A 13,156-nucleotide genomic window follows, 5' to 3' on the forward strand; every position below is an offset into this window, starting at 1 on the left:
ACAATAGGGGATCACTGTTTTTTTAGCAGTACTACTACCTAGCCAATCTGGGGGTTATAGTGGATCCCACTGAATATGAGTCGCCAAAGTGAAGCACTTGCGAAAAAAGTTTATAACGTTGTGGGGTGCATTCAGAGGATTGTTGTAGGTAAGACATGGAAGGTCATTGTCCTGCTCTACTCAGCGCTGGGGAGGCCTCAGCTGGATATTGTGTGCAGTTCTGGGCACCACACTTTAGCAAAGTTGTGGATAAAGTGGAGGGAGTCCAGTGGAGAGCAACAAAAATGGTCAATGGGTTAGAAAACCTGATCTGTGAGGAAAGGTTAAAAAAAACCCAACTGGGCCTGCTTAGTCTTCAGAAAAGAAGACCAGGGGGATGGGATGGGAATCTGAGAGCAGTCTCCAAATAAGATGTGTACTGTTATAAAGAGCACAGGAATCTACTGTTCTCCAGGTCCACTGGAGGTAGGACAAGACAGAATCAGCTTAGTCTGCAGCAGGGAGAGTTAGGTTAGATGTTAGGAAAAACTTTGACTCTCAGATGAGTTCAGTTCTGGAACAGGCTTCCCAGGGAGGCTGTGGAATCCCCATCACTGCAGGGTTTTAAGAACAGGCTGGACAAACACCTGGCCGGCATGGTCTAAGCTTACTTGGTCCTGCCTCAGTGCAGGAGGCTAGACTCAATGATCTCATGAGATCCCTGACATGCTGATGACTTTAAGATTCAGGCTTAGTTCCTCTTCAGACAGCTGTAGCAAATGCTTGACCATGGAGCTGCTCCTCATGGAGCTCCCTGCTCTCCACTGCCTGTACTGCTATTACTGCAGGCAGCCTGCCCAGTTCCACCTTTGCTTCCTCCCAGAGGAAACCATCTCCTGCAGGTCCCTGCTCAGCTTGTTTAGACTGGATGGAGGCTGGGAAGGGGCCATGGCAGGACTTAGCTCCTCTGTGCCAATGCCTGCTCTGGCACTACCTCACCAACCAAAACTGCCTGTGTCCCACTCAGCCTAGCACCCTGCATTTATTGGTTTAGCCCTGCTCAGCTCCAACCCTCCAGACCAGTCAGTGGGGCTGGGGCTGCATGGGTGGGGGAGAGTAGGGGTTGTGGGCAGGGGGGACCCCTTAGCACCCTGGCAGGCTGCCTGCTTTGCAGAGGAAGTTCAAGGAATCTCTGTTTTTTGCGAAATATGCTGGCTGGGACAGACTGCCCATTTTGTTCTAATGGGAAATTCATCTCTCACAACTTTTCCAGCCTCAGTTTCATCAGCCACGCTGAAATCCTGGCCCCCTGCTATGTTCTCAGGTGGTCTTTCTGAGTAAGTTTGGGTATAGTCTGGGGACCCAACTATATCCTTTCCACCACTTTTTATGCAAGCCTGTACCATAAAGGGTCTCTCCCGTGGTTTATCCAGCTTAGGGCTCCTACTCTGCCTTTCCCTAGGATTGTGGCACCTGACCAGATCCCCTCTTTTAACAGTTCCCCATCTGACCTTGCACCATAGAGTTTTCTCATTTTACCAGAGACTATCCTTAAAAGTTCTCTAGCAAAAATGTATGCACCTTCAGTTTTGGATTGTAGGGTTTCCTGTGGTGGAAATTCTCTTGTTCCTCCTCAGAATCCCATACAAGAGGTTTGCTGGGGTCCATAGTTCATGGCCAAACGTGAGGAACCCTGCAGTACACTTTGCACTCTCACTGACTGCTGCTCTATCAGCCATCACCAGGCTACTCCACGTTCCTTTGGTGCTCATAGACTCATAGACTTTAAGGTCAGAAGGGACCATTATGATCATCTAGTCTGACCTCCTGCACAACGCAGGCCACAGAATCTCACCCCCCCACCCACTCTTGTAACAAACCCCTAATCTATGTCTGAGTTATTGAAGTCCTCAAATTGTGGTTTGAAGACCTCAAGCTGCAGAGAATCCTCCAGAAAGTGACCTGTGCCCCATACTGCAGAGGAAGGCGAAAAACCTCCAGGGCCTCTGCCAATCTGCCCTGGAGGAAAATTCCTTCCCAACCCCAAATATGGTGATCAGTTAAACCCTGAGCATGTGGGCAAGACTCACCAGCCAACACCCAGGAAAGAATTCTCTGTAGTAACTCAGATCCCACCCCATCTAACATCCCATCACAGACCGCTGGGCATACTTACCTGCTGATAATCAAAGATCATTTGCCAAATTAATTGCCAGAATTAGGCTATCCCATCATACCATCCCCTCCATAAACTTATCAAGCTTAGTCTTAAAGCCAGATATGTCTTTTGCCCCCACTACTTCCCTTGGAAGGCTGTTCCAGAACTTCACTTCTCTGATGGTTCAAAACCTTCATCTAATTTCAAGTCTAAACTTCCTAGTGTCCAGTTTATATCCATTTGTTCTTGTGTCCACATTGGCACTAAGCTTAAATAATTCCTCTCCTTCCCTAATATTTATCCCTCTGATATATTTATAAAGAGCAATCATATTCCCCCTCAACTTTTTTTGGTTAGGCTAAACAAGCCAAGCTCTTTGAGTTTCCTTCATAAGACAGGTTTTCCATTCCTCGGATCATCCTAGTAGCCCTTCTCTGTACCTGTTCCAGTTTAAATTCATCCTTCTTAAACACCAGAACTGCACACAGTATTCCAGATGAGGTCTCACCAGTGCCTTGTGTAATGGTACTAACACTTTCTTATCTTTGCTGGAAATATCTTGCCTGATGCATCCTAAAACCACATTAGCTTTTTTAACGGCCATATCACGTAGTCATCCTGTGATCAACCAAAGTGCCAAGGTCCTTCTCCTCTTCTTAGTTCCAACTGATGTGTCCCAAATTTATAACTAAAATTCTTGTTATTACTCCCTAAATGCATGACCTTGCACTTTTCACTATTAAATTTCATCCTACTACTAGTAGTCCAGTTTACAAGTATCAGAGGGGTGGCTGTGTTAGTCTGGATCTGTAAAAGCAGCAAAGATGACGAAGTGGGTATTCACGCACGAAAGCTCATGCTCCAAAACATCTGTTAGTCTGTAAGGTGCCACAGGACTCTTTGCTGCTTTTCCAGTTTACAAGGTCACCCAGATCTTCCTGCGTGATATCCCGGTCCTTTTCTGTGTTAGCAATACCTCCCAGCTTTCTGTCCTCCGCAAATTTTATTAGCACATTCCCACTTTTTGTGCCAAGGTCAGTAATAAAAAGATTAAATAAGATTGGTCCCAAAACCAATCCCTGAGGAACTCCACTTGTAACCTCCTTCCAGCCTGACAGTTCACCTTTCAGTATGACCCACTGTAGTCTCCCCTTTAACCAGTTTCTTATCCACCTTTCAATTTTCATATTGATCCCCATCTTTTCCAATTTAACTAATAATTCCCCATGTGGAACCATATCAAATACCTTACTGAAATCGAGGTAAATTAGATCTACTGCATTTCCTTTGTCTAAAAAATTTGTTACCTTCTCAAAGAAGGAGATTGGGTTGGTTTGGCACGATCTACCTTTTGTAAAACCATGTTGTATTTTGTCCCAATTACCATTGACCTCAATGTCCTTGACTACTTTCTCCTTCAAAATTTTTTCCAAGACCTTGCATACTACAGATGTCAAACTAGCAAGTCTATAGTTACTCGGATCACTTTTTTTCCCTTTCTTAAAGATAGGAACTATGTTAGCAATTCTCCAGTCGTACGGTACAACCCCTGAATTTACAGATTCATTAAAAATTCTTCCTAATGGGCTTGCAATTTCATGTGCCAGTTCCTTTAATATTCTTGGATGAAGATTATCTGGGCCCTCTGATTTCGTCCCACTAAGCTGTTCGAGTTTGGCTTCTGTCTTGGATGTGGTAATATCTACCTGCATAGCCTCATTCCCATTTGTCATCCTACCATTATCCCCAAGATCCTCATTAGCCTCATTAAAGACTAATCTAAAGTATTTGTTTAGATATTGGGCCATGCCTAGGTTATCCTTAACCTCCACTCCATCCTCAGTGTTTAGCGGTCCCACGTCTTCTTTCTTTGTTTACTTATTTATATGGCTATAGAACCTTTTACTTCTGGTTTTCATTCCCTTTGCAAGGTCCAACTCTACATTGCTTTTGGCCTTTCTCACTTTATCCCTACACGTTCTGACCTCAATAAAGTAGCTTTCCTTGCTGATCCTGCCCATCTTCCACTCTTTGTAGGCTTTCTGCTTTTTCTTAATCACCTCTCTGAGATGCTGTTCCACCAAGGTAGCCAGCTCAACCCTCAGGTCCTACTGAACCTCAGATGGGGGTGTGCTGGGCTTGGAAGAGGGTTTTGTGGATCCACAGACTCTCAGAAACCTGCTGAAACACTTTGGAGTCAGTTTCTCCCTTGATCTCAGTGTAACTCTCCTGGGACTCCAAATCTGGTGAAAAATCCAGTCACTGAGACTCCTGCTACTGTCTCAGCCTCCTGGTTTTGTGTTGGGTAAGCCTCAGGCCATCTGGGAAAGCAGTCCATGGCCACCAGGAAAGATTGATTTCCAGACTCTACTCCAGGGAAAGGCCCAAGCACACCAACCACAAAGCATTCCACTGGTGCCCTCCCGAGGTCCTGCTGCATTGGTGTACTCCCTGCTGTAGGGAAACCCTTCTTTGCTGTGCAAGCATGACATTTCCTGTATCAGTTTGCTGCATCCTGCCTGGATTTGACCCAATGGAAACTCTTTCTTAGCTTGGCCAAGGCTTTTGTAACCCCAAAATGTGACAACCTCAGCACCTCCTTTTTCAATGTATCTGGTACCACCACCTGATACCTGTACCCATCACCCACTGGTCATGGCCCTCTCCTCCACAATATTTCATCTTTAAGTTTAAATCCATTGTGCCCAGAAGCTTTTCCTGTGGTATTCTGAGGCGATACTACACTCTAGGAGGGTGGAGTTTGCCTGCTGATTTGCCAGTCACACCTTATTCTGATATCTGGACACTCTCCTTTCCTTTTTCATGCTGTCTTTCAAATCCTCTGTCATCTCTGTACCAAAGACATGGATGCTGCACACATCTGTGGCGCTCTCTTGACCCCTTTTAAGGAAAGGGCAACTGATTCTCTTGTATGTGCAGAACCACTGCAGCTGGAACTGGGGAGAAATGGCTGACACAGACAGTGAATGGAACTGGCCAGCTGCTGCAGGTATTCCCTGCCCCATAGCAAACAGAGGAGTGGCAGTTCTGGGCCCATGAAATGAGCACCAAGATGTGATGCAAACTTGGAACAACCAGCCTGGAGAGAACATCTAGATGTGTGTGCCAGCTTTGCCCCCATCCTGCAGTCCAGAGACACCACAGTGAGAGTGGTTCTGACAGTGGAGAAATTGTTTTTGATAACAACCCAACAGCCCTGGATTGTGATCACTCTGTGGGCAATCAACTTGGTGTTGGAAAATCTCCAGTGGGGGCAGTCGTCATCCAGGTGTGCAAGGCCATTAAGCTGCACAGGATTGTGACACTGGACAAGGTACAGGGGATAATGCACTGATTGATTGAAATGGGCTTCCCTAACCGGGGCAGGGTGATAGAGGGGACGTGTGTCCTGATTCTGCCCCCACCATGCCTCTGAGAACAGAACAAAAAGGGGCATGTCCCCTGGGGTCTGGATGTGCTGATAGATCACTATGAACATTTCACTGACATTAACGCTGGCCAGCAGGGCATGTCCATGGTGCTTTCATCTTTGGGAAGACAGGACTTTCTGACAAACTTCAGTCACGGACATTTTCCCCCAGACTGTCCTATTGACATTGGTGGATTTGCAATGCCCAGTGAGCCTCGGGAACCCAGCCTGCTCTTTGCTTCCTGACTCAGGAACCCATATAGTGATGGCAGCAAGGAAAGATGTAGCTCTCACTTAAACAGGTGCAGGTTGTCCGTGAAGCGTGCCTCTGGCAGACTAAAGGGGAGATGGTGATGTCGTGCTGCTAGGCTCCGTCACAGTGGCAGATATTCCTGTTGTTGCTGCATGTGGTGTTTGGCACAGTATCTGGGAAGCCAGGAGGGACATGCTACCCCTAACAGGAGGGGAGAGGTGGGCAGCTGTCTGCTGGTTTTCTGCAGCCTGATGCAAAATCAGTTTCTGGAGCCCATTGTGGTGCTGTGTGGCAGAGGGAAACCGGAAGAGCACACTTTGAGGCCAGCGTGTTACATTGTGTTGTTTCACACACACAGATTGGCTGGTTTACTCACTGGGTTTTTGGATGGGGGGCTGTTCATTCGGAGGGGCTGCATCTCTCTATTGTAAGGCAAAGAAAATCAATCCTGGTGCTCACAAAACAGAACTTTATTGTGCAGCACTAACAAAGGCTGGTGGCTCGGAGCTGCATGCCAGGTCAGTGTAGTGTATTCACAGCAATTCTCCTACTGGGGCTGAGTGGAAGGAGGTAGATGGCCCCATGAAGAAAGCTTTGCTGTCCACACATTGTATTGTCTCGGCAGTGTTCCTTGTTGGGTGCTGCATTCCCTAAAGCACTTGTTTGTGTTGCCTGAGGATATCTGGCTGCACTCCTCAGAACTTTTGTCTTTCATCTCAGTCCGTTGTCCAGAGTCAGCAGCCTCAACCAGTTCTGAGTACATGTCTCCTCTTGTCCATTGCTAATTTCCTCCTTATCATAAGAGTCTCAGCAGGTGTACAAGGGACAGATCTCCAGAATACCCCAGACAAGGTCACTGTTACACAGCCAGACTGAGCTGCTGTTAAATTTTAGGGGTTAGAGACAGAGATGCTGGCAGATGTATCCCTCATGAGAGCATCAAAGGCCCAGAGAAAGCTGCTAGTGGGAGGGCTCATGATCACCCAAGGGCATCCACTGCTGGCTTCTTCACAGTGGAGATGCCCCCAAGAGGTCCTTATAGAGCATCGAGAGAGGTGTCCTGCTGTCACAGCTCGGTGCTCTGGAACCGCTCTGAATGAAGTCAAGTAGGACTCCAGGTCTAGACAGTGTCTCCCCTCAGGGCCACTCTCACCAGGGCAAGAGCCTTCTCGGCTTCAGCGCTTCCTGGGTCTGACCTTGGAGCGTTCAGCCCCCCTGTTCAAACTGTGAGCTCCCTGCAGTAAGTCCACCTGGCTGGGACCACAGGGCCCAGCACTCCAGCTCCCCAGTCAGCAGTGACTCAGGCAATGTAATAAAACAGAAGGTTTATTAGTTGAAGGAAACATAGCATAGAACAGATCGTGTTAGCACAGAGAACATGAAGTTACAGCAAAGTCGATGGCAGGTGGATCCAGAGCCCTGATTCCTAGCAGCCCAGCCTCAGTCATGCCCAGCAGCCTCTTTCCCAGGCAAACAGGTCACCTGGTCTCTTTGTTCTTTAACATCTTTGGCTGGCTCTTTGCATAGGATGGGTTCTGGCCATCAGTTGCCAGGCAACCATGTCAGTCATTTGCTGTGCCCAGGCAGACATTCAGCAGTCACACCTCATAGACTCATAGACTCTAGGACTGGAAGGGACCTCGAGAGGTCATCGAGTCCAGTCCCCTGCCCTCATGGCAGGACCAAATACTGTCTAGACCATCCCTAATAGACATTTATCTAACCTACTCTTAAATATCTCCAGCGATGGAGATTTCACAACTTCCCTAGGCAATCTATTCCAGTGTTTAACTACCCTGACAGTTAGGAACTTTTTCCTAATGTCCAACCTAAATCTCCCTTGCTGCAGTTTAAGCCCATTGCTTCTTGTTCTGTCATTGGAGGCTAAGGAGAACAAGTTTTCTCCCTCCTCCTGATGACACCCTTTTAGATACCTGAAAACTGATATCAGGTCCCCTCTCAGTCTTCTCTTTTCCAAACTAAACAAACCCAATTCCTTCAGCCTTCCTTCATAGGTCATGTTCTCAAGACCTTTAATCATTCTTGTCGCTCTTCTCTGGACCCTCTCCAATTTCTCCACATCTTTCTTGAAATGCGGTGCCCAGAACTGGACACAATACTCCAGTTGAGGCCTAACCAGCGCAGAGTAAAGCGGAAGAATGACTTCTCGTGTCTTGTTTACAACACACCTGTTAATGCATCCCAGAATCATGTTTGCATCACACTGTTCACTCATATTAAGCTTGTGGTCCACTATGACCCCTAGATCTCTTTCTGCCGTACTCCTTCCTAGACAGTCTCTTCCCATTCTGTATGTGTGAAACTGATTGTTCCTTCCTAAGTGGAGCACTTTGCATTTATCTTTATTGAACTTCATCCTGTTTACCTCAGACCATTTCTCCAATTTGTCCAGATCATTTTGAATTTTGACCCTGTCCTCCAAAGCAGTTGCAATCCCTCCCAGTTTGGTATCATCTGCAAACTTAATAAGCGTACTTTCTATGCCAACATCTAAATCGTTGATGAAGATATTGAACAGAACCGGTCCCAAAACAGACCCCTGCGGAACCCCACTTGTTATACCTTTCCAGCAGGATTGGGAGCCATTAACAACTACTCTCTGAGTACGGTTATCCAGCCAGTTATGCACCCACCTTATAGTAGCCCCATCTAAATTGTACTTTCCTAGCTTATCTATAAGAATATCATGCGAAACTGTATCAAATGCCTTACTAAAGTCTAGGTATATCACATCCACCGCTTCTCCCTTATCCACAAGGCTCGTTATCCTATCAAAGAACGTTATCAGATTAGTTTGACACGATTTGTTCTTTACAAATCCATGCTGGCTATTCCCTATCACCTTACCACCTTCCAAGTGTTTGCAGATGATTTATTTGATTACCTGCTCCATTATCTTCCCTGGCACAGAAGTTAAACTAACTGGTCTGTAGTTTCCTGGGTTGTTTTTATTTCCCTTTTTATAGATGGGCACTATATTTGCCCCCTTCCAGTCTTCTGGAATCTCCCCCGTCTCCCATGATTTCCCAAAGATAATAGCTAGAGTTTCAGATACCTCCTCTATTAACTCCTTGAGTATTCTAGGATGCATTTCATCAGGCATTGGTGACTTGCAGGCATCTAACTTTTCTAAGTGATTTTTTACTTGCTCTTTCCTTATTTTCTCTTCTAAACCTACCCTCTTCCCGTAAGCATTCACTATACTAGACATTCCTTCAGACTTCTCAGTGAAGACCGAAACAAAGAAGTCATTAAGCATCTCTGCCATTTCCAAGTCTCCCGTTACTGTTACCCCCTCCTCATTGAGCAGTGGGCCTACCCTGTCCTTAATCTTCCTCTTGCTTCTAATGTATTGATAAAAAGTCTTCTTGTTTCCCTTTATTCCCATAGCTAGTTTGAGTTCATTTTGTGCCTTTGCTTTTCTAATCTTGCCTCTGCATTCCTGTGTTATTTGCCTATATTCATCCTTCGTGATCTGACCTAGTTTCCATTTTTTATATGCCGCCTTTTTATTTTGTAGGTCACGCAAGATCTCAAGGGTAAGCCAAGGTGGTCTTTTGCCACATTTTCTATCTTTCCTAACCATCAGAATAACTTGCTTCTGGGCCCTTAATAGCGTCCCTTTGAAAAACTGCCAACTTTCCTCAGTTGTTTTTCCCCTCAGTCTTAATTCCCATGGGACCTTGCCTATCAGCTCTCTGAGCTTACCAAAATCTGCCTTCCTGAATCCATTGTCTCTATTCTGCTGTACTCCTTTCTACCCTTCCTTAGAATTGCAAATTCTATGATTTCATGATCACTTTCACCCAAGCTTCCTTCTACTTTTAAATTCTCAACAAGTTCCTCCCTGTTGGTTAAAATCAAGTCTAGAACAGCTTCCCCCCTAGTAGCTTTTTCAACTTTCTGAAATAAAAAGTTGTCTGCAATGCAGTCCAGGAACTTATTGGATAGTCTGTGCCCCGCGGTGTTATTTTCCCAACATATATCTGGATAGTTGAAGTCCCCCATCACCACCAAATCTTGGGCTTTGGATGATTTTGTTAGTTGTTTGAAAAAAGCCTCATCCACCTCTTCCGCCTGATTAGGTGGCCTGTAGTAGACTCCCAGCACGACATCACCTGTGTTTTTTACCCCTTTTAGCCTAACCCAGAGACTCTCCACCCTTCCGTCTCCTATGTCAATCTCCACCTCAGTCCAAGTGTGTACATTTTTAATATATAAGGCAACACCTCCTCCCTTTTTCCCCTGTCTATCCTTCCTGAGCAAACTATACCCATCCACACCAACATTCCAGTCGTGTGTATTATCCCACCAAGTTTCAGTAATGCCAATAATGTCATAGTTGTATTTATTTATTAGCACTTCCAGTTCTTCCTGCTTATTACCCATACTTCTTGCATTTGTATAAAGGCATCTAAGATACTGGTTTGATCTTGCCTCCCAGCTTCGCCCTGACCCTCCTTCCTCTCTGCCATTATAGCCCGTGCTCCCTCCTGTTTCCAACCCATCTCCCAGGTCTTGTTCCCCACTTACCTGTGGGCTTTGCTCACCTGTCCCCGTCGAACCTAGTTTAAAGCCCTCCTTACTAGGTTAGCCAGTCTGTGCGCAAGGGTGTCTCTGTAATGATCACACATCCTTATTCCACCACCTAGATACTTGAATGATACATAGGGGAAACTGAGGCACACAGTATTCAGAGAAAACATTAAGGCCATTTGGGGAGAGGGATAGCTCAGTGGTTTGAGCATTGGCTTGCTAAACCCAGGGTTGTGAGTTCAATCCTTGAGGGGGCTACTTAGGGATCTGGGGCAAAATCAGTACTTGGCCCTGCTAGTGAAGGCAGGGGGCTGAGCTCAATGACCTTTCAAGGTCCCTTCCAGTTCTAGGAGATATTCTTATCTCCAATTATTATTATTAGCATGAACTCTGGCAACTCAAGTGGAAGAGAATAAGGAGGTGGTCAAAAAAGAATTTGAAGAGTAACACAAAAAACTAACAGCAACATTTTTTAAGTACATCAGAAGCAAGAAGCCTGCTGAACAAGAAGTGGGGCCACTGGAAAATCAAGGTGCTAAAGGGACACTCGGGGAAGACATGCTGTGTTGGGGAAGAGTCAACACTGCTTTTGTAAAGGGAAACCATGCCTCACCAATCTACTAGAATTCTTTGAGGGGATCAATAGGCATGTTGAGAAGGGTGATCCAGTGGATATAGTATACTTGGACTTTCAGAAAGCCTTTAACAAGGTCCCCCAGCAAAGCCAGGGGTGGGGAAACTTTTTTGGTATCAGGGGCCATTGACCCACCCAAAAAATCAATGGTGGGCCACACACCTTCAACTCAACTGCCGTTTGTGTGTGTGGAAAATGAATAATGTAGGGTTATTTTCCTCTTCACATAACACAAGAACCGGGGGTCAGCCAATGAAATTAATAGGCAATAGGTTTAAAACTAAGATAAGCAAAGTACTTCTTCACACAACGCACAGTCAACCTGTAGAACTCATTGCCATGGGACATTGTGAAGGCCAAAAGTATAACTGGGTTCAAAAAAGAACTAGATAAGTTCATGGAGGATAGGTCCAGCAATGGCAATTAGCCAAGATGGTCAAGGACGCAACCCCATCCTCTGGGTGCACCCCTAGCCTCTGACTGCCAGAAGTTAGGAATGAGTGAGAGGGGATGGATCACTCAATGATTGCCATGCTCCTGTTTACTGCCCCTGGGGCACCTGGCTCTGTCCATGGTCAGAAGACAGGATACTGGGCTAGATGGACCATTGGTCTGACCCAGTCTGGCTGTTCTTAGGTTCTATTCCCACTCCAGGTTTAGGCTGCTTTTGGAGATGCTACCCTTTGGGTCAGATGCTGAACCAAGCTGTTGTTTGCCAGTGGGTGTCCATGTGGGAGTTTAAACCCCAAGTGCTTACTGAAGTGGCCCACCAATATTTCCCCTCTAATACACCCGTTCCACAGCTTTGTGCCAGCTATTATTGTGCAGACAGTGGTAGCTCCATTTCACTACAGGCATTGAGCTCTAGTTCTTGTAGAACATCTCTGGATTCCTCAAGTATAACAGACTCCAAACAAGGTCAGTTCAAAATGACACATGGAAGTACAGGCTCCAGCCTATCTCCTAGGCCTCCATCAAGGCTGGACTGGTCCATGTGTCAGGACAGAGCTCATTTGGGAGTGGCCAGGCAGTTGCTCACCACTACAATCAGCCAGTTGTTAAAACAGTGCTTAGGAGAGAAGCTCCCAAATGCTTGTGGCTGTTGTCCTAGACCTCAGCATCATGTCAATGCAACGTCTCTCTGCTGACAGTCACTCTCAGGCATGCTGTTCTTCTGGACCACTCTTGGCAACACAGAAATGTATATGCCCAGCTTTATTGGCCAGTGACATGCAGCCAAGTGTGGGAAGCTAGTGCCCTCTCCCACACAGCTCCACACTTGAGAAGGGCAGTGGAAAATCTTGCACTAGCAAATGGCATCCCAGGTGAAGGCTGAATTCAGTGTTTAGTTAAACATTCTTTCAGCTCTAATAATTGCAGGTGTTCTCAGTACAAAGGTGAGAGAGTAAAGTCAGCTGATTACTCATGCCTTTCTCAGGCAAAACACCCATTGGCTTGGAATCCAGAAGAAGATATTGGAAAATTCTGCAGGGATGGGGGAAAAGGGCAGGATGGGGTTTTCAGCCAGCTTCTTTGGTTCTGCTCCTTTATTTGCAAATATGAGGTTAAAAACCTTGATTTTAAACTTGTTTTGGTTTTGTCCTTTGCTCTGTTTGCAGTTTCCCTCTCACTGTTTGGTTTAGTTAATCAGTCTTTGAAGACAAACAGTCATGGGGAACAGCAAGGGGAACATGAAGCCAACCTGGCCTTGCATGGCTGATCTGGATTAAACCCTTTTCATTACTAATGTAGGGTAGTGAAAGAGCCTCTGTGGGGCTGGAGGTTAATGGTTCCATGTGAGTTGCTAAGATTTATTGTGGTGTGGCCATGCTGACAGCGAGTTAATGATGGCTGATGGTTACATGATGACTTCCAGAAGAGATTGCAGTGGGAACTTATGCAAACACAATGTTGTCACAACCTCTGATTCTATCTGTGGAGGAGGAAAGAGGCAGTTCGGCCGTTTGTTGGTTGCAGTAACCCATCAAATCCAATCTAAGTATAGATACAATCAGGGAGCTACACATGGAAAACGTTGTCTTTCTTTCCATTCTCTATGGCTTCTAAGTAACCAAGGGAGAGAAGGCTTCTTCTGTGATGATTCTGTTGTTCACTAGATGGTGGGTTAGTCCTAGAGAAGGAAAG

The sequence above is a fragment of the Gopherus evgoodei genome, chromosome 16 (assembly GCF_007399415.2).
Source record: "Gopherus evgoodei ecotype Sinaloan lineage chromosome 16, rGopEvg1_v1.p, whole genome shotgun sequence".
Taxonomy (NCBI): Eukaryota; Metazoa; Chordata; order Testudines; family Testudinidae; genus Gopherus; species Gopherus evgoodei.